Raw genomic sequence first — 24,001 nt, 5'->3', positions numbered from 1 at the left:
TAAATTATTAGTTTTCTTTATATATTTTTTAAAATTTTATATTATGAAATATGAGAAAATAAAAATATTATTGACGGATATAATACTCCTTAGATAAATTTTCCCTAAAATTGTTTAATTTTTGAATTTTTAGCAAATCGTTTCTTCCTGTTTTGCATTTAGTACACTTTAATTTCCCATTTAAATCAATTAAAGCGAAAGTTTTAATGAACTGTAACTTAAATAAAACTAAAATTAATTAAATAAACAATGAATCGAAAATCGTCTCTTAAAAGTTGTAAGTAAAATATATTTAAAACGATTAAAAATTCATGAATTAAAGTATCAATTTCATTCATTCATAAATTTCCAAAGCCTCAATCTACATAATTACGTACGCTTCTACGATCCAGTGAAAACGGTCACTAGAATAACAACGTTAGATTTATATCGAAAATTGCGGTAACATAAAATCGGACTTCACTAAACACACAGTAAACAACAGTAACAATATCTCATTATTGTACGTTATAAAGTATTGTACGTAATAGGCCAATACCCGTAGATATATTTGTTTATATTCTCACTATAACTATTGCTACCCGACTTGTTGTAGATCATAACAAAATTTACTAGTTTGATAAACTAAACAAGCCTATCGAAAGTTATCCGGCGTTGACACTGACAGCTTTACAACCTTGTTTGACCATAGTTGGTTCAAATAACTCAGACAATGATGGCAAGTTTGGTTTAGGATAGTAGATTACGGACAGACATAAACTTAGTTGGATGACGAGTTTGTGGTGAACTTTACATTTGGATTGGTACCCACCGGAACATTTGATACCATCTTTGTTATTGTTGAAATGGGCCGCTTATCGTCTACTTTGATATCATCTTTATTATTACTACGGATCATTTAAAGCGATTTTATCAGCCAGAATTTAATTGAATCAAAAGTTTATATTTCTAATTAATAATTCGTGGATATTCTCGCAGATTTTTTTTTATTAATCTAAACGCTTTTATGTAAATATTTTTACATAAATTTACAATTGAAAAGTTCGAATTTCTTCAAAATCATAAACTAAAAAAATCGTCAATAAAATTAAACTGAATTTTAAATTTAATAAAAAAAAATAATAATGAAATAAACATTTTTAATTTATAAATTTTTGCAATAAAATTGTATTTTTTTCCCATAAATAATTCATAAAAATTTCAAATACACGTAATTAATTACAGCTAAATTTTTTTTCCAAATGACTCACTCTTTATCCTTTATCAAAAGAAAACTAAGCAAAATATATTCAATTAAATTTTTCTTTTTAAAATAATGTATCCATCCTAAATCAAATTTTTATAAACATTTAACTTGTTTTTGAAATATACTTACAAATTGATTAAAAATTTATTCATAAAAAGAGAATTAGGAAATTTGTTTGTATAATATAACCATTTCTAATCAGTTTAAAAGCATAGAATCTCTTGATATTTGCATGAAAAATATTATTGTATCGAATCTTTCAATAGCCAAAAGTTAAAAAATAAGAGATTTCATAGGGTGAAGGTTCATCCAATATACCAGTTTAATTGAGAAAACTAATATATATATATATCATACATTATCAGGATGTGTTCGATGTATAGATATTTTAAGAATCTGCAGATGTTATTAATTAGTTTTAATTAAAAGTTTAATAAAGAAGGCGAGTTTTCTATTATTAAAGAATGAACTTTGACTTAATATAATTTTCCCCGGAACTTCTCCAAAAGCTTTGGTTATTGACTAAATTATTCTTCTATTTGAAATTTCCTAAATGCAATTTAAAATTAAATTAAAATGCATTTTCTAGATAAGAGAATATTATTAATATTTTATTGGTAATAAATATCTCAATGAGCGAAAATATTTATCTATTAATTAAACAAATATTTATTCGAATAAGTTTGGAATTAATTGTATTTTATCATTATATATTAATATTCAATAAGCTTATTAAAATTTCGTGTTTTAGATTTATTTTAATGGACTTTTCAATATGTTTATTTTCACTTACATCCAATATACCAGTTTACAATCCAATATACCAGTTTAATTGAGAAAACTAATATATATATATATCATACATTATACCAGTTTACAATCGAATGACCCATTCGATTTAACGCTTTTAAAGTGGCCTTTCTCCCTCTTTTAATATGATAAAGATCGAGCAAAAAGAAAATACGATTTTCTTTCTTTTATTTGAGCATTTCACACGATTACTTATGCTCGTACGGCCATAAAATTGCAACCTTCGGGCCTGAAACTTAATTTACATTGTACGAGTTCTTTTAAATTTATTAAACATTGTCTTAATTTATTATCATCCTCATTAACAAGTATATTCAATTAGATCTACATTCGAAAATTTAATGCTATAAATAGTTAAACTTGAACGATTTATTTTAATAAAAGCCAGACACTCGAATTTCTGATCAAAATTTATAATTTTGAAACCTCATAAATGTATAATAAACTTTATGTTATTGGTAGCTATCGCATCATTTCCTTCTTTACTGGGTTATAATTCAAAATCATACGAAACAATGAAGATCTGAACGTTATTTATCATTTTATTTTCTATTCACGGGTCTTTAATGCAATAACTTTTAATTATCATTCTCTTTCTGTCGTAAATTTCACTTTTATTTAAACGACTACTCGGTAAAACAGTTTAAAATTGTATTATTATAAAATATATGAGTCTCGTATCGATGTAAGCGGTGTTTTATCATACAAAACTATATTCTTTCTCATTCTTTCCATTATTATATTGTCCTATTATCTTAAATTAAGTGTAATTTTGCTGTTAGAACAAAGTTTGTTATTTTACAACGAAATGCTAAATACGCTTGTTAATTAAAAAAAAAAAAAAAAGGAATCTGTGTTACTGTGGATTAGTAGTTAATTATAATACAACTGCTTGTTTGTTAATAGTTCATTTAATTAATAATTCATCTTTTATAAACTAGTTGTATACATTTCAATTGTAATTAGAGCCAAACCTGAAAGGGAAACATCAAAAGTTACGAAACTGTTATTTACCGAACCCATATAATTTCCTCTTAAATAAAGGGCTAAAATGATGCTTACTAAAAGCAATGGCTCACCATTCGACCTTCCAATGCATCTGGGGCATAAAGTATCGACCATGTAGCTCCATCTGTCAATATTAGTGAAACTCATATCCCGACAGGTCGGATCTTGGCCTACTGAAGGATTATCTATCGACATTTATATATTAGCCACTGTTCTAGCCCCTTGTAATAATCAATTACCTAAAGAATACGAGTTTATGGCGCAGAGTTATTTTCGAAAGATAACCAAAAAACACATAATGCATAATCCTACGATGTTTACTTCTTTGTCGTAAACAATTAAGGGATGAAGATATATCGATGGTGCTTAGCTCACAGTTATAGAGTAGGTAAGAGTATAGGGGTTCTATTCTTGCAACTCGATACTTAGACCTTTTGAGTATCTGATCCTGTTCTGTTGTTAAAACAAGCGTAGCAAATATCTTAATAGGCCTCAATAGGGCTGCCTACAGCATAGAGATAAACTAAACGGAAACGAATGATTTTTAAAATGAAATCCAAGCAAAAATGCTCTTTTAATCTTCTCTACAATTTCCAATTTATTTTTCAATCGTGGCCTAAAAATCAGCCATTTTTTTCATTATTTAAAAATAGAAGAATGCAATACAAATGTCTAAAATGTATATAGAAGTAATGCATTATTAAATATAATTAATAATTGTTTATAAAATTAATCATTTATTTAGTAGTGAAGGAGGAAAATATCGTTACCTCGTCCGTCATAAAGCATCGATTGAATGTGCAACGCAGGAAGAACCTGCCTAAGGCATATCTTGTTTACTTACTATGATTTTGTTTCATTTTTAAGAGTTTTATATAAAAATAAATAAATAAATAAGTAAAAATTCCTGAATGATCTTTAGATTTTGTACTCTTTCATATTCAATACTTTAAATTAATTACGAAAGAATAAAAATATTAATTTTATAACAAAAATAAATGATTAAAAGCTTTATTTTAAGACTAAGTTTCGGCTTTTAATAAACTGTTTATATAATTTATATTTTTAGATCTTTAAAAAGTTTGAAAAGGAAAAAAAAAATATATATATATATATATATATATAATTTTATAAAATAAAAATCAAAAATACTTTAAAGTTTAATGTAATTTAAGAAATAAATTAAAAAATAATGCTTATTCGATTATAAATATAGGAGTAAAAGTAACAGGAAGAAATGATTTACTTTCATTTATAATTAGTGTAATAAATTTATTATGTATTTTAAGAAATTAAAACGCAAAATTTAACAAAAATTAATTATTTATAAAATTTAGAAAGTGTAAAATATTAAGAAATTTTGGTTTATTTAAAGGATTTACGGTTGTAATTTTTATAGCAACATAAATAAAATAGAATTTTCCTTTATAATTTATACACTTTTAAGAATCGGATCTGTTTTAAACTCGTAGTGCGAGAGTAAATTACCTGATGAATATATCAAAGGCACACAACATAAGTTCTTTTATAAAAGCATTACACATTCAAGACGATAACTATATCTATGCAAATTGCAACAGAATGTACGCTCTCAACCATAAACTGTGCTACAATCCCGTACAACCGATCCCGAACGAGCAACAACTGAATTCCTCTTCACCATTCTCTAAATTAATAACAAGAAAGAATAATATTTCGTAAAGCAATTTAAAGAGTAAACGTTCAAACGATAAACACAATACCAAGCTATATTTTTCCATCTGGAACGGAAAATGAGCTATAACTTTCACGAAATGTTATTCCTAGAGGATAAATATTAGCAGCGAGAAGACAGCTGAATAAACATGGCCTGAAACATCCGCAAATGTCTCATAAAAGCTTATTTTTTATTCAATAAAATTTTTTTTGAATAAAGCAAAATAAAAAGCAAGACCAACAGAATTCTGCTCTTCCATAAGTTCGAATTTTTTTGAGCTTATTTAGGAATCTTAGGCTCGTGTTAGCATCTGTTTGGAACATCTCATTGAAAAGGATGGAAAGTTTAACCTGACTTATTTACTAAACAACTTTAGGTAGGTGTATTTAGGCCGGCATGAATGTTAGCAAACAAAGGTTAGAAGAATTTCTATTGTTACCTGTTCGTGTTCGTGCCAGGCCTAGTTTTGGCTCGTTTATTCGTGTTTGAAAGGAAGGTCAACCAGATTTTCCCTAATAAGATTTAGGTGCATGTATCAAGAGAAAACTTAAAAGTTTTTGACTCAATGTCCTGGATACATTTAAAACCATTATAAACTGTCACGCTGATAAGAATAAATTTCACAAGTCAGACGTTTAAAATTAAATTCTGGTTTACATAAACACGAATTTTAATATGAGAGAAAAAGTTTTTTGAAATTTTCTATTGCGCTCACATAAACAAGCGTTAGAATTTCTGTGAAGGTAAAGAGTAATAACCGGTGTATTCTCTTTATCAATTATTTATATTCACCTCTTGCAATTTTCTTATGATTTGTAGTTCCATACGAGAATAGTCGATTTTATATTCTTTCAACACCGCCGATGTGCAAAATTCCAACGAACAAAGACATCCTAAATCAAGCTTAATTGCTGTAGACATACCAAACATCCGAACTGGTTGTTTCGTGTGTACAGCTTCTAACAGACATTGTCCAGACTTGGGACCTTCGAAAGTCCTATTGTATGAATACCTCACGGGGGCCTCCTGACAGAACTAACAACGAGAAACCACCTAGTAGCAGCACATCGCGTTTATCTCCAAACTTTTTAGAAAGTTAAGAAAGAAAATAAAAAAAGAAAAACAATACTAAAACGAAACATACCTGAGTTACGAAGAGGGCCGTTTTCATCCAACTATAAATTTATAAAAAATCCATTTGTGGAGAGGCCGTTAGCGAAATTCCAAAACTCTCACATACACAAATGACTCATAAACCCAAAAAAATTTGAACTTTGAATTTTGGATGATGATGCGCTTCCTACCGAGTCAGAGTCATAGGACACTATGCAGTGGGTCTCTCGTTTCAGAGACTCCAACCGGCAAAATCGACTCTCAACTCCCGAGCCCTCAGCTTATTGGTTACTCGATCTGAGCTGCCGGCTAGTCACACAACTATGCCACCTTGTGACTGACTCTCGAACCAACAGACAGGTGATTGTCGTCACCGTTTTACCTGAACTTCGACAAAAACTGTTTTACAGCGATACTTTCTGGCTACTGTAACACACGACATAAATGCAGTTCGTCGTAAACAACAGTGTAAGAGAATAAAAATATCCCATTTCTACCATAATAAAAGAATAAAAATCATTTTATTTCTCTAATAAATCTTTAAGAACCGAAATATTAATAATTACTTCACATAATTTACAAGTAATACACATAATTACATTACAGATATTCGCTTTACACAATGATAAATAATGTAAATAATAAACAAGCGTGCTAACTCTACCAAAAAAAAAATTATTTATAATAAAAAAAACTGTTCTACTTTTATAATAATTTTCTACATTAAAAAATAATTTTATTTAAAAAATGTTTTTATAATTACATATAATTAATACCATTGTAGCACAGATTAAAAAAATATTTGTGGTATGCCATTATGGGAACAATGAGGGTGAACATAAATATATCAATAGATATATTCTATTTCTCACAATATTTTATATTTATCTAGGAAATAATTTCGAAATTATGATCTATTTGATCGATAAAAATAATGGAAATAGATTAAGATTTCTTTTCTATTCTTTATTACTGTAGAAGCATTTTGTGAACTCAGGAAATTGTGTCTCGTTTCTATCAGACTATTCAGTAATTTAAACCAAGATACAGATCGGTATTTTGAACAAGTTTCGCTTTCTGAATATCGTATGTCCTTAATAGACCTCGTTTACGTCATGCATGTGCACCCAAGTTTCAATCATGCATAAAGAAAACTTGATATTTTTATAGTAGGTCGAGGACCCATATTTCTCCTTATTGTTCTCTTCTACTATCTTCTTTTATAATTTATCTAGCAGTTTATACGGTAATAAGTCTATTGTGTGTAAAAAATAACTATCGATAATGACGTTTATTATTATTATTATTATTTTCCCCCCCCTCTCGCTTATAAATTAAAAATTCTTTAAAAATTCGCTAGTTTTTTTTAATCCCCATAAAACATAAAAGTTTTAAATATGTAAACTTTGTCGAATTTTATTGTAATTTATACTTGGCAGTAGTTAATAATACTCTTTTAATTTAAATATTTGGCGTTGTTCCCTTATTACTATTCTTATTATTTTATTCTCGTCTTCTTAGATTTTGAACTTTAAATTATAATTTGATAGGAGTTACTACTTTATTCTCTTTTCTTAAAAAAAAGATAATTTTTGAATTATTATATTCAAATGTATTTATGGCACTTATAAAATATATTATTTTTTGGTGTCAAACAACTTTTCGAAGTAAGTCAATACTCCTGCAACTACTCTGACCAATAGAAGGTCTAAGTCCAATTATTAAAATTCTTAACTAATTTTATTGTTTGCTGTATGACTAAATGTTTTAAAAATAATAAATTTTGGTGCCAAGAAAATTGTAAAAGTTCAAATTCCATTTTTGTAGACAAAATTTGTATACTTTACTATTAAATTTTTTTATTTATAACATTGATTAAAGATGTTTTCTGTGTGTCTAACATTTAAAATATTAAATATTTTGAAAGCCTAAATATAATTTTCATTACTAGTGTGCCTTTAAAAAGTCATACAAAAATCTTCGATTCTTGTTAAAATGATAATAAATAGGTTAAAAATTTACATTATTCTCGAATTTGATAAATATTAATCAAATTTGAGTTCGAACGATGTTAAATATAAATTTTACGTTAAAAAAAGGAACAATAATGATTCAACTTTGAACTTGAGTCTGACGAAAAACATCATCCTATCGATCTAGACTTGTAAAAACACGGCTGAACTATGACTCGATTTAATTGGATTTTTAAAAATTAAATAGAAAAATCATTAATAACGCACGATCGCAATAGTCTAAAAGTACAAATTTCATAAAGAAATCACAGACTTTAATAACTTATAAAAGAATTCGATTATTTTCTTTCGATGTTTTTCGGCTGTAAACCTACTTGTTACGTGCAAGATCACGAAGAGTCACGGAGATTGGCGTGAAAGAACGTCGACCAAAGATGAGTTTACGTGACCTAGACGAAGACGGCCAACGTATTATTTGTATTTTTTTTATATTGATATATAAATCTAACGTAATAAGTCATTTAAGTTCTAGTTATCTTCTTCTTCTTCTTTCTTTTTTTAAGCATTGCTTATTAAAAGCTTTTAAAATAAATTATATATTATATAATAACAAGGTAAAATATGTTATTATATAAATTACAGTAACGTGAAAGCGTGTAATATAAGTTTATATGCTAATATTGTTTCTAAAAGGTGTTTTTAGTGTCGTTGTAGACTTCGAGTTAATGGTTAGAAATTCAATAAACTGTAAATAAATATACCGACCTAATAAAAGAAATATATATATGAAATTATACAGTAATAGAAGAATTAAAGATAATTTTTTTTGTGTGTGTGTATGTATAATAAGAAAGAGGATTTTGAACTCTTGATATTTTCACCGTTCCATAATTACTCCATACGGTAGAATCACGCATTCTAAGTCGCATTTAATGATAGGAGAATCAATTTTTAACACAGAATCACCTCAATTTTACTTGATTTGACAGATAAATGCGATGCTATTTGACAAAAGAAACAAGTAGAAAAGTAGCGAATAAACTATACCGTGTCCACCGCTTCCAATCACGTTCGAAGCTAAATAGCCTCCTCTCAATGGCACTCCTTAAGACTACCCAATACTGCTACACCTTAACTGCATGCAGTAACCATTGTTTCCGGTATTTGACGTAACTGCATGGCACATTGCATTGATCTCGTATAACTCCAACTAGAATTTATATTCATACACTAGAAATAATAAAATATGATATTTTTTTTCTTTTTTTGTCAATTCTCTGTCTTCTTTCACTTAATTTTGATGTTAAAATTAAAACATCTAAAATGATGATTTGAATTAGATTTACATTTATTAAAAGTACAAATTTTTATAAATAAAATAAAGCTTTGAATTTTTGACGATCGTTTCGCTGCTTCGAAGTATCTTATATTATAAAGGTTCCTAGTATTCGTTTTTTTTTTTTTTTTTTTGTTAGCGAGTAACATTCCCGTATAAAATACAACCGTCGTAAATAACTGCTACAAGAGGGTTATTATAATTGATAACTATCCTTGTGGGCTAATCCTGTTTTTAAAAAATTAACATTGTTTAACCGATGTAAGCCGTGTTTCAACTCTATAAAACTGTACGTTTGACCTTAACGTTCGAGTTAATGAGCGTGGGTCAATGTTGGTACCGTTGTTCGGAGTATTTTGACAGCGATCGGTCGCGTGAGGGCTGCCTGCAGCTGTCACGTGTCACGTATGTCCACTACCGACCATTAAACGAACTAGTGACACGGTATTAAAAATGCCTATCACGCAGAATTCAAAGCGCGTGTTATTCGCTTCCCCCATCCACTTACCCCATTTTTAATGTTGGGGAAAGAAACTATTCTGTCGATAAACCGTGACTCAGGCTAGTTTTATGACCATCCGGTTTTTACATTTGTAGTAGAAGACTGAAGTACGTGATTTAGGAGAACACCTGGCTTCGTGTACTGATCCGTCAGACAACTGAATTGGTGCAGTGTTTTTACTATAGAGTTATTATGGATAAGAACGAGCTGGAAAAACCATTGGCTCCCCCAATGATATACGGTTTGTTTGTCTTATTAACACTTTCCTGTAAGAGAATGATTTTATATTGAATCAATTGAGACGTTGAATCATATGAAACGTGAAAACCCGCCCCGATTTAATATAAAATTGTGCAAATAAATAATTTACTCGATCGATATTAGTAAGATTTATAATCCTGTGGGGATGTACACAAGCTTAAAATTTTTATTGCATTGCACTGCGTATACATGCTATTAATAATTTATTAGGGCAGTTTTCGTTATTTTGTATTCAGAGTAGCTGTGTTTTTATATCGAAAAACTGAATATTTAAGGTTTATCTAAGTTTTTATCTACCTTTAAGAGCCTTTTATGTGGGTTTGCTGTTGAAAGTTGTGCTGTTGTTTTTAATTAGTAACTGTTCCAACAGGAACATTGATTGAAGAAATAATAAGGATCAGGTTCCGTATAGGAAAACTAAGTTCAATTCACATTATATGTAGCACAAATTCATTCTTCATTAGAAAGAAAAAAGTTTTAAACATTTCGTATAATGTTATTTGGTATAAAATAATAAAAATTCTATTTTTTCTAATATACAACAAACAGTAAAGTTTACCTTTTTTCTTTTTCTTTCAATTAAATTTAGTAAATTACCGCATAATACGTGTGGCGAATGCTAATTTTAACAGTTTAAATAAATAAAAAAATTTCAAAAATGACAAAACATAATTAGATTAAGAGTAATATGGTTTAGAAAACTTAAGTTCTTCGCTACAACAAACGGAAGCTATAAATAAAAAAATAAAAAAATAGTAAATAAAAACCAAAAATTGCTAATATCATACAAACTATTGGATAAATAAAAGCCGAAATTAGACAATATAACTTTATCAATAGAATTTTACGAGATTATTTAATAATCTTTGAAAGAAAACTTTTAGCTTAGTTAGATGATAAAATACAAACTTCCAAGTAAGTTCGTCACATCTAACTTCATTATTACACTAACATTGAACCCGATAACAAGGAAGCTTTACTTGTGCAATGATGTCGTAAAACAATGAGGAAAAGCACCATCTGGTTGGAGGGAAAAAGAACTAAAAAGTAGAAGATTAGTTTAGTGTTTAAAATTGAAACGACTTTAGAATTTTATGTCCGCTTCATTTCAGAACTTTTATATCGTTTTCGCAAAAGTGGCAAAACTTCTTATTGTCTTATTAAATCTAATAAAATATTCAGGTAAAAAGATCTTTTTTTTAATATATTTTATTAAAATTGAAACCATGTTTAGATATTCCATAAATAAGCACTCAGCTAAACATGAAGAGAAATTTCTCAGTTTCTCTTTTAATATCCTCGATAGCTGAAATGATGTACTATTACACTCTATTTACTTGTATAATTATCCATTTAACCCGACTGAAAACAAAAATATTCGAATATTTTTTTTTTTTTTTTTTGTTTTTCCTCACGACGTTTTAATGCATAAAATTTAATCCCGAATATCATACAATAGCTTGTCCGAGGTTTCTTGGTGCATTGATAGTCCCTGAAGGATGATCAGAAAAGGAAATGGAAAAACTCTCCGTTCTCAATTGTGTTGAAGTTTAAGTAAGCTGGAACATGATCCTAGACCCTTTTTATGCCCAAGGGCTTAGGATAGTCGGGTATTGCATTGAAAAGTGTGATAATTATAACCAGGTGCGAAAGAATTTCCAGCTTAGACGTGGAAGAAGAAAGAAAGAATGGTATCAGCAATTCATTCTGTACATAAACGTTAAGGGTTTAAGAATGAATTCTTTTATAATTTATAAAAGTAAAAGACAAAAATTCTACGATCATTCAATTTTACATAAAGTTTAATTAAATTAGACAATAAATAAATTTTTATAATGAATCGTTTCGTGCGCTGGCCTAAAATTTAGAACATAATACGCAAATATTCAATTAATTGTTGTGAATTTCTATTGTATTGATGCATTTACATTTTAAACAAATTTCAATTAAAAATTCTGATTTGTTCGTAAATTTAAATAAATTTGATTAGAATGATTTAAAGCAGAAAATGTTTATTTAACTTTTATATTAAATTTATACTGAATCATTTAAATAATAAAGTGTTTATTGTTGCATTTTCGTAAACGATTAAACTCTTCATTGCTGCTATAAAAGAATGCGCTGTTTGTTATAATTATATCATTATCTAACATTATACATAGAAAATTGTTGATATATGTTTTGAAATTTTCCTATTTGCTTCATTAATTTGATTTTATTAATTCTTAATTTAACTGATAAGTATGTGTTTCCATAGTTTTACACTTGCTAAGAATTTAATTTAATAAAATTAATAAAAGTTAGTAAAACATTTAATAAATTCTTTAAATTAAAAAAAGTTTATATTTATAAATTAAAGCTACTGTTTAACTTTTTAGTTTAGATATTAATAAATTCAACACACAAAATTTTTTAAACTTTATTTTAATATTAACTCAAATATTGGGCATCTCACTTCAATAACATCTTTGCTAGACTTACTCAAACTGCCTTTTAATTGCTACAGACTGTATGGGAGCTAATTAGTGAACAATAAAATAAAGGCCTAAATTACATCCATAGTCCACACAACAATAGCTTGAAATTGAACAGAAAAAGCTGCAGAATTCTTCCAATTTACAAAAACATTTATAAAAAAAAATAAAAAAAATAAAAAAAATTAGGATTTTCTTTCTCTGAACATCACGAAATCACGTGTAACACCATTTGCAGCAATAAATAAGCAAATTTATTACAAAACAATGCTTCATTGCATACCTTCCAAACTAAATTTTTTATTTAATTATTACAGACACTAAATGTTTAATTGAAGGTCAAAGCAATTAAAATACATTTGAAAATGTCAAAGCAAAAATTTTTTTTCTTTCGTACTTGAACTGTGACACGGAGATCATCAATAGTCTATTATCTAGTATCCGCGTAATGATAAATTTACGTATTACAACTACAATTGGGCACAGAATAGATATCTGTTTGTTTGAATTCACAAAGACAGACTTCGATTGCATCCACTATAATGAACATTAGATACTTAATGTGTAGTGCATTGCTTAATTATCTTTGCAAATTAACTAGTTAGATCCGTCTAGTTTCCAATGATAATGTTCTGTATAGATCCGCACTTGAATCTGTATCGTTGAATGTTAACTCCATTGAGTCAACAACCAATGTAGCTTATCCATTAACAAACATCTGTTCGAAACAACATAAAGATATTCTAACAAATGCATTATGTTGTTCAAATTTGAAGGGATATGATGATTTATTTCTAATAATTATATTTTATTTAATAAATATATTTACAAAAGTCGATAAAATTTAGGTTTTGTTTACGGGTTTTCAAGCGAATTTGGTATAATGTTTATAGATCATTTAGATTTGGTTTATGGTTCATAAGCTTAAATGACATAGCTTTGTATTAAATTTTAAATGGCTTAAAGTTTTAATGATAAAAAAATAAGTCTAATTAATAAAATCATTAAATGAAAGAAAATTATTATTAAAGTTAAAACATTAAATTAAGAAATATAAATTTTATAGAGAATAAATGACTTACCAAGCGAAATTCTTATAGTAAAATGATATTTTCTTTCTTTTTTTCTGATTTTTCATTTTGTTTACAGATTAAACAAGCAACAATTCTAGAAAATACTACGAGGATGACTTAGTTATTTTTCTATTGTAGATCTAACGATTACTTTTTAGTTTTTAAAAATATTTATTATACGATTTGAATTACATTAAAAAATAAATGACCAGTATGTCATGGAATTCTCTTAATAAATTGTTAAAATTCGACTAACTTCAAAAGAAAATATTAACGTTAAAAAATAATTTATATGTACCTTAATTGTTAAATTTTCTGTTGTAATACAACAAAACCCTTTCCAATTGTTTTACTTCTAAAAATTGTTGATCTACTCTTTAGCTTTGCACAGAAAACAAGCAAAAATGCAAATCATGAAGATAACATTTATAGAATATCTTCTAGCTATGTCATTATCTCTTTATTCATAACAAGCTTAAGATAAGGAAAGGGGTAGGGAAAAGATTGTGTTGAAAGAACTATTAATGTCCAGACTATATCATATAGCGTTACGACGCCAAAAACTAACTCATCACGACAAACGAAGATATAAATACTAAACATCATACAGATATACAATTCCTACTGTACACAAAGACCTTATATCATCTGATATTTATCAATATACCGTAAGACGTCGCCATGACAACGGGGGGTTGACTGTGAGAAGGGGAAGGCAAGACCCTAGGGCACATGACCGATAAGGGTCTAAAAGACGTCCATCACGTGCACAGATGTCCTAAATTTCCTCATGTCCTGCTACAACGTGTTCGGAATATTTAATATAAACATCATTTTTGTCTAGAAAATGCATTTTTGATATTTTTTTACATTTATTTTTCCCCTTGTATAAAAAAAGTTTTTCTAATTCAGTTTTAATAGTTTGTTTCCTATAAATATTTGTATTGGTTACTGTAAAATGAAGAAAAACAAGGCTGGGAAAACATGAGAAATATTTTAAAAATTTCAAGATATTTTATATATAATGATACAAAATTGTTTCGAATAGAAGGAAATTTACGTCGTGTTCACAGATCTAAAATTTATATTAAATGATATTTTTAATAAATATAGAATTATAGTAAAGAGACGATATATTGTATTATTGAAATATTAAAAGGTAGTCAAGTATTAAACTTTAATGATACAAATATCGAAAAATATTAAACCTATTTCTGAAATTCATATCTAAAAAAATTCAGAAAATAAATATTAAGTGTAAAATCTTAATAAGAAGCGATAATTTATTAAGTTATAAGTTATAAAATAATAAAAAGACAAATTTCAAAGAAGAAATCTTTCAAAATATGTATCAAATACTCCTGTAAAACACGAATAAATCTGTAGAAACGTAAGGAACGAATTACTTTAATTAGATAGAAATCAAACTAAAATGCTAGATAAGTATATACTGTACAGTACATTATTGTAATTATTTTAGTTTAGATTGCAATTAAATATTATTAAATAAGCTTTTTTACTTTCTGAGTATGAAAAATTAGAAAATAAAAAAGAGAAGCATAACTTTCGCTCCATCACACGATGGCGGTATTACACTTTTCGAATTCCACAGCAAACGGACGTGCGCCCTTTGCCCTAACCATCTATAGCCCGAAAGGAATTAAGAAATTGGGATTCTGAGACCTTATTAAACTGACTTACACAGACTTAGATACTCAATTTAACTAATATAAAGAGCCCTAGTAAACTAAATCCGATCCAACTATAAATAATTAGCCTTTGGTTTTTAGGAACAAAAAGTCGGTTCAGTTAAAAATAATAATAATAATAAATATTTAAAAATATTTTCGACGGATGACGTAATATTCGTGACTCATTTATTGTGTAAATTCTCTAGAGAAATATTATTCGATAGGGTTTACACGCATTTAAAGTACAGTGTATATAATATGCACGAATGCTTAATGAAATATTTATTTAAATGTGTGAAATTTTTATCATATAAAGTTAATCATTAGGAGTCCTTTATGTCTACTCCTTTCATCCTCATGAAAGGAGTAGACATAAAGGGAACAGTTCTTTACGAGATGACTATTTTGTAGTTGCAGTAGGAGCGCATGCTTGAGACCAAAATTGCTTTACTCTACATGTCGACAGAGTGTCGTTTAGCTATCAATAGACCGTAAGAAACTTGTCGACAACGAAGCACAATTGGAATGTTATGTTGACTTTGGATTCGACATGGAATGAAGAAACGGAGCAATTTAATATCAAATCAAAATTACTCGGATACAATATTACTTCTAACTTGTTTACAACATTAAAAAAATATGAAAAAATAAATTTAGATGTACACATTTTTCAAATGATTTTTAAAGTAATAATTTAAAATTTAACCTTAGATCATTGCAATGGAACGGATCCTTAGAATTTATACTATAAATTATTAATATACATACTTTAAAATTTAGCATTTTGATATATAATTCAGTTTAGTAAACATTTAATTATGTTTATAAATTTATCTTATAATACTAATTTTATAAATAATTATTCATAATAGTGTATATCAGCAAAGATGCGTAATTAAATTCAAATACATCTGTTACATAGTTGAATTTCTAGTAGGTGTATGTTTCCATTCAAATTTTTAATAAATTGAGTAGAAAGGAAAGAAAGGAAGGAGTAAATTTCTAAGGAATAGAGGTCTCTTACTCAAGCGTTATTAGATATTTTGCTAAGATTTAATTAAAATTCCATTATTCTATTCTCGATTAAACTTAACTTAATTTCGAAGTAAATAATATCTTGAGGTTAGTTCGATGGATATTCTTCTAAACGTGATACTTTCTAGAATTGAATAAGAAAGCCTTAAGGGCGCAGATGTAACAAATTCGAAATCTTTTTCCCGTTCCATCTGCCTTCTTCTATCAACACATCTCTAAATTATAAAGTAGAAAGAAGGTCAGGGATCCAAATAATAAATTCTATTTGTCTATCACAACTCTGTCAAGTACAGTTTGTGTCTGATGTAAGAGTCGTGAACAAAAACTTCCAAAGGCTGTAAATGGCCTACAGCAATATAGGCCCTGTATAAAAATTTATTTGCTAGCCAAATTTATCGCAAATTGTCTACAAATCGTATGTTTTTTCCATACTTACTGCTTCTTAAGGTTGAAAGTAACCTTAAGTATAGATCAAGCACGCTTGCAGAGTTGATTTAGGTCAAGTGAAAGATTTCAGAGAAATCAAAAATAGTTAAAATAACTTACAAATAATAAAGTATACACATATTTTGCTTTTAAAATAACTAATAATGATATTAAACGATTCTATTTTAGATAGACGATTCTACAATTTATTCATATTTACTTCTAAAATTTTAGTTGAATGTTGGTGAAGATTAACGTTTCTGAAAGAACCATTAACGCTTTTATAGTTAAAAAAAACCCTGTAAATCTTTGAAATTTTTATAAGATTGATGCATAAACCAAAATATTGTATAGAATAAGTAACTTTTATGTATTCACTATGCCGCTATGGAGCATTAAAATGATACTTATAGATTTTATTTTTGGCTGAAGATTTTCATATATTTACTTACAAATTCTCTAATCTTCGCTCGAAATGATATCGCAAAATATCCAAAATGATTACTTTATAAAAACGACAAATTGCACGTTCCATTTTATATCTTTTGTCACGGAGCAGCGCAATCTGACCTTATATAGTATATAATAAATATAAGATGGGTTTATTTTCTTCACTTTTATCTCTGATGAAGTAGACAGAACCTCTCACTAGACAAATACTCCTTAGATATAATCTATAAAATAAACTGACTCTATTTATGACTCAAAGACTGGTTGCCCCCTACAGCTTACGTCGGTATATCCTTATATTTATAGATATCCGAAAATTTACTATATTTTACTCGTTATCTATTCAATTTTCAGACGGTTTTGATACAATTAATGCTGTACATGAGCTACATTCGCATGAGAAACACTTTGTTGAATAACGACTTGATGCAAATGGCATGTTTCGAATTTAGTTCCTATTATTAACAGTATATCAGAATGATGTATACGGTAATAACAACATTCAGTCACATTCTGATAGATTATAACCTATATAACATTACAGAATATGTAATATATAGGCATAATAACGACGTGGTAAGGTTCTAAATTTTTGTTAATGATCTATGAACTGTGTTCGTTCCAGTTTAATTTTAAAGCAGTTATGAATTAGATCTTATAAATGATGTCGAGAGAATATCTGTGGGTCAAAAATAAAACAAATATGCTTAAAAAATAGTAAAAAATATAATAAAATTCAAGAATAACGCTCATATACGTTTGGGCTCTCAATGGGCACTAAGAGGTCCATGGGTTCGACCAGGCCCACGAACCAATGGCTCTCATCCTGTTTTCAAGGTGGGCTTCCCCATTCTGACAACCCGAGAATTTTTTGGGGCCACCTCCCGAAAAATTCCTGGGGTTTTTCGATCCCGGGTCCCCAGAGAGGTAGGCTGCCACCCTAACCGCTCAACCATCCGGCCTCAAACTAATTCATCTATAATGCTGCAGCGAACAAACATACAGACTTATTTAATCTCATAAACTTAACGTAATGAAATTTTAAATGTCAATATCTGACATTTTCTTTAGAAGAAGTCATTAAAATACCCGACTTTATGATATCAGAATAGATTATGCATGAATTAAATTCGTTATTAATTAAAAAATATAAATTAAAAAAAACTGGAACGAATTTTTAATTAATTAAGTAATTAATACATATGGTGTAATTTCTGCTTTAAATCCATAAAGACGGATAATTATTATGATATTGATTAAAGCTGGCGTATAATATTACAAGGATCAGATTTCTAGTAAACATTTAATATATAATGATGTTCTGGCATCATGTTTAAACACAGAAAATAAAACAATTTTTTAAAGTTAATTAATTTCTACTTATAATTAATGAAGTTTTTAAATACAAATTTCAAAAAAGGCATTTAAAATTAATTAAATTTATACTTTCGAATAGCAGAAATTTAATTGCAAAAATGAAAAAATTAAAGTTTTTTTCCAGCTAAATTTTAAAATTGGAATATTTCTTTTATTAAGAGCAATTTTTCTTTTATTTTATATTCAAAAACAATAAAGTTATTATAAATTAATTAATAAGTTACGTAAAATCAATATAAATTTAAAATTGTGTTTTTAGCCTGATTTTGAATAGTATTAATTAAGAAATTATATTATAAAAATTAATTTATTATGCTGCATTTTCCTAATACTTTTACAAACATCGCAATTCTATACTTTAAGATTTTACGTGTAAAATCGGAAATTTGTGATTTTGTGAGTTAAAATCTAAATCGTTTTTAGCGGTTGCGGTGCCCACTTTTACACTTATGCTCAAAGGACATTTACGACGTCATTTGATCCCTGATTTAATGTATGTTACATCGTTCTCTACACCCTACAGCCTGTTGGCTTTTATATTAAGTTCAACAGAATATGGTGATAAGCTCGTTAATATCGATCTACTTTCTTTATACACACCGCAATATACATTAATTTTTTTATAGATTATCCACTCCAATTTTTAAAAAATTAAGAAGATTAAAATGTAAATTAAAAATTAAATTTGCGAGTTAAACTTCTATAAAAATGTAAATTCTGTATAGTGCGGTCTGTATATCTTAACAATATAAAATTAATAAATTATAAAACATAAGTAATGAAAATTTATTAGGTAAAAATCACCATTAATTATAAATCAACCGAGAGAGAATATAAAAGAGCATCATTACTACAAAAAAAGGGGAAAAATGATTATCAGAATTCATCATCAGTCATCTATATTAAAAGATAAGTCATGAAACATTCTCCAATTTTTCAATCGTATTAAAAGAAACTGTGACATCATATCCAGACAAAAATCTTAATTTCTAAAATTGGATATTTGTCCTCACCCCTCTCCTACCCCCCGTTTCCTGTAGCACTCCCGTACTCCTCATAAATGGAAAATGAGTGGAAGTTTTATAATCTGCGATGTGTGTGTAAATCGGTGTGAGTGTGGAAGGTATGCAAAACAGATGTGTACCGGCCATTACCCTAATCATATCAAATAGAAGAGCAGATGATGATAATGGGACAGAAGATCGTGCACCATTTCGTTAATGACTGTGACTGTTAGATTGGGTGATGTGGTGCGGACGATTGGATGTGATATATGGTTCGCCTCTTTATCCTTTATCGAATTTTTTACATCTGCAGTTTTTTATTGTGGAATGTTGCCTCACCCACAACCATTTCTGATGTTAGATTTGATAATTTTTGAAATATATATATATATATACACACACACACAACACATACACACACACAGATATATACTACTATATTTTTTAACTAAAGAAACGTATATCTTCGAAGAAATTTTTTTTAAATTGTATATTTTTGAAGGTTTTGAGTTTATCTTAAAAATTTATTTTTAAAATCCTCTCTAAATTTTTATTATTTGAAAAATTTATTACAGTCGACCCTTCGATAATGATCACCTCCCAACAACGGACACCTCTAAACAGTGGATATCTTTCAAACGACTTGTTTGAACAAAAATGTATATAAAATAACCTCGAAATAACGCCCATCTTTGAACAAAGGCCATTTTTTATTTTCCCGTCTATGGTCGCTGTATAGAGGTTTGATTATATTATTATTATAAAAAATATTTTTTAATTTATAAAATTTTTACTTGAATTTTTAATTTACTGGTTTATTAGAATCCATATTGTATCACTTAGATACACATAAATGAGACAAATTTATTATATTACTATTTATAATGCGCATATAATTTTTCTTTATTAAATTAAAAAAGAATTCAATTACTTTTAATAAATCTTTAAAAAGTATATTAAAAATTAATTTTACTGAAAAACAATTCAATAAGAATTAAATAGATTTAACAGGATAAAAATATAGAAAGACGTGGGTTTATAATGTAGTCTAAATGTAGTTAAAATATAGAAATTCTAAACTAAATAGAAAATTAATTAAATCGTTTTCTTAATGTAAAATTTTGTATAATTACACTCATTTAAGAAACTTTACAGTTAAGTCAATTGAACAAGTGGAGAAAATATAAATTAATTTACTTGAGATAAACAAATTAAACCAACTCCGCTTTAATTCATCTCATCCAAATGATCATTAAATACTTGAAGAATTAATTTTCATTTAAATTTTAATTAATTAGAAATTGCTTTAAAAATAAACGGATATTTTAAAAATCATTTTTGAATATTTTGAAACTTTATAAACAAAATAAATAAATAAATAAAAAGCCTAAAATCGTTTCAAATAATTAAAAATACATAAACAGATCTATACAAAATAGAACCGTGTATATTTATATTTACATATACAAGGCCTTATTTTTAATTATTTAGTATATATAAAGCATATTCGAGAAGCTCGACTGAAAATTTTACTTGGAAAAATAATAAAAATCAATCGAAAATTAGGATAAAGTTGTATTATTGATGTTATTTGCAGCATCGAAAATCCAACTACACAAAACAAAGTAATCAAAATTTTAACTACTCCAAGTAAAGTCATCGAAAAACTACTTAAACAAAATCATTCGAAACTAAAAAACTACTCAAAACATAACTATTTTTTTATTATTCGATAGCAAGAAATAATATATATATTTACTTTCTTGCTAGTTAAATTCCCGTTTATCTTAAGCTTATTACAGTATGACCAATTCAATACGAGATAGGATCAGTTACACTTTAATTATATATAAAAATTCGAATTTAAATATACTAATTTTAAATCCCTAAATAGGTTAGAAATAATTTTTGAAATGTAGTACATCATATCCACTTAGAAAAGAAAAAAGAAACATAATAATTTGAGTAAAAATGACAGCTTTTACAGGCAGAAATAAATCCTCTTATTCCTTCCACGTCATCGTGATCACGTATCGAATTATAACCATTATAACTCTAAATTACCACACGATGCCGATTTAATTGTAAGCAGATGTTGTAAATCCGTACGATCACGTGGACACTGAATTACAAATGCTTAAGAGTCACAAGGTACTATAATTTAATTTAAAAGTTAGGGGGATGGGGAAAAAAGTGAAGTGAAAAGCGGCTTACGTGTGAATGTCAGTCAGGTGAGTGTAGTTTGGAAAAATGAAAATATATTGAAAAGAAGTAAACGAATATAGGAGTATTTTACGAATTTATATTAGGATATTTCTACGCTTCGACAAATCTGTGTGCTACCTCAGGCATGTCGTGCAGTTTGACATTTCTGTTAGCTTTGCGTGTAATGGTAATGCATAATGCCTAGCTAAATAGGGTTAATCTGTTAATGTAACGAATAACTGAAGTGTCAATATTGTCGGTGATGTTAGAAAAGTAACAGTTTAATTTAACTTTTTTCTTTTTCTATTACCGTTTCAAGTTCGTAATTCGTTCGAAACTTCGTTAACTGTCTCAATGGAGCATGATACTTTGATTAAATATGATGATAGTTAGTTAAACGAAGTCACTTCCATGTATTAGTTTCCTGTTCAATAAAGTCGGAACAATCGCGTGGTTATAAGTAATTTTAGTAGATTATTATAGAAATTTCGATATATTATTCGACATTGTAAGATTGCGATCTATCGTATATATCTTTGCAGCTGTCAAAATTATTATTAAAAGTTTAATTAAAGTTCATAGCGAAACTTAAAAGTACAAAGCGCCGATGTAACTTATTGTGAGTTTCAATTATCAAATCGAGTGTCGTGTTTCCCAATGTTTTGTCTGGAATCGTGTATTTACCTCTTTCTGTTCTGGTTCGAGTAAAATTTGGTCATACTTCATAAGTCGTGTAGCGTAATTTACGGCACTCCGATGCTTAAAAAAATCGTTAGTTGCTTAATAAAAATCGAGCAATTTGCAATTTACTTACACATCGGTGCATGAAAGTGATTGATTCATTTGTTCTCTCCGTCGCAGAGTTAATTAAAATAATTAAGCTTATTTTAAGCATAATAAGTTATATCAATTATTAGTTTTAAAACAGCTGGAATAATGAATTACCGAATATAGAAAATTACTTTTCTGTTATTTACTTAATATCATAACAAAGATCAAAACAATATAAAGTGGTTGTTAAGATAAATTCCGTTCTACTCTATCGATTTTCTCATCCTACGATATTATTCAAGCTATCTTAAAGCTACTTTATAAAATTGACTGGAGATATTTCTTTCCATCTGACCACCTTTTGTTCCCTTACATAGCGTGATTTAAGCATGACTGAGAACTTTTATACCGAGATAACTTATTATCCTCAATTTAATAATTATCTTGCTTCGACTAATAAGGTCAAAGGTTAAATGCTGGCTATTTTAAAAATTGTTGGCCTCTTGTCTATACCTGATTTATCTAATTAGTCCAATTAGTACCGTAGACTAGATTATTAGACCCTTATCTAAAAACATTTTGATTTTTTCTTCTTAAGTTTCAAGAACTGACAACTAGAAAGTACTGTAATTTAGTATACGTAAGAATAAAAACTTGAAATAATAATGAGAAATGTCAACAAGTTCATACGAAATTACATATTTAAGTTATATTGAATTCTTTTTTACACATAATCACTAGTCTACATAACACAGTAAGAGGCTTATAATTAGACATTAATCGTTATATTTATAAATAATTATAAATTCTATTATTTATATAAAACTTTTCTATAAATAAATATCAAAGAAACTTCATATTTTCCAATTATTTTTCGACTTAAAATAGTAAAACTTCAGCAACAGCCATCGCTTTAATAAAGTGAAAGCGAAAGGTTTCACATTAAACTTAACTTTCCAATTTGAGAACCTCTTCTGTATGGTTCTCTCGTAGAGTCAATTTGAAAGCTTAGATCATATATTACAGTTTCAAGTTTAAAAAAAGTATATGACACCTGCCCTTGACGATAGGTGCACACAACTCATTATCTTTTATATCCCATATCGCAGTTGAAGGGGTAGAATCGGGCAAAGAAAAAAATTTCGTCGTAAAACAGAAAGTGAAATCGTCCTAAGTAGCCATATCGTACAGTATCACAAGACAGTAGCTTCTTCGCTACTGAATAGCCAGTATTCTATACTGTATTAGAACATTTACTACATTTACTGGGTGAATCGCCAGACCGTGTTTATGTTCTCTGCAGGTGTTGCTAGTGAGAAAGACTTTTATCGACTGCTTCGGATCCTGTTTTATATCTTACTGCATTTTCTTCAAAAAGAAGGCATAAAGAAGAAAGCTTGTAATGAGGAATATTTGAAATCTTTGTCATATATATATTTTACTTATCTTTTTTTATCTGAGTTCCATTCTGGTTTAAAGTATCGCCGAAGCAAAGGAAAAATGAAAGATATAAATTTTTATTGAATTCTTACAAGAGATTGAAGAAAATT

General features: G+C 27.9%; 1 protein-coding gene across 6 annotated transcripts in view; it reads right to left on the bottom strand.

Moving 5' to 3' along the window:
- LOC136985563 (latrophilin Cirl-like) overlaps positions 1–24,001 on the bottom strand; it is a 121,082-nt gene that overhangs the window by 81,864 nt on the left and 15,217 nt on the right. For 4 of the 6 annotated variants that reach the window (XM_067282867.1, XM_067282873.1, XM_067282868.1 and 1 more), the window contains exon 1: positions 5,905–6,229. The exons of 1 other annotated variant lie outside the window; for it this stretch is intronic. The gene's annotated coding sequence lies outside the window, so the exon portion shown is untranslated. Of the gene's footprint in view, positions 1–5,904; positions 6,230–24,001 lie in introns of those variants that run through there. One more of the 6 variants, XM_067282872.1, reaches the window with a different exon arrangement.

This window comes from Centruroides vittatus, unplaced genomic scaffold (assembly GCF_030686945.1).
Source record: "Centruroides vittatus isolate TY-2023 unplaced genomic scaffold, ASM3068694v2 contig_971, whole genome shotgun sequence".
In the NCBI taxonomy this organism is placed as follows: Eukaryota; Metazoa; Arthropoda; class Arachnida; order Scorpiones; family Buthidae; genus Centruroides; species Centruroides vittatus.
The sequence above is the reverse complement of the archived record's forward strand: the minus strand, read 5'-3'. Positions and strand labels throughout refer to the sequence as shown.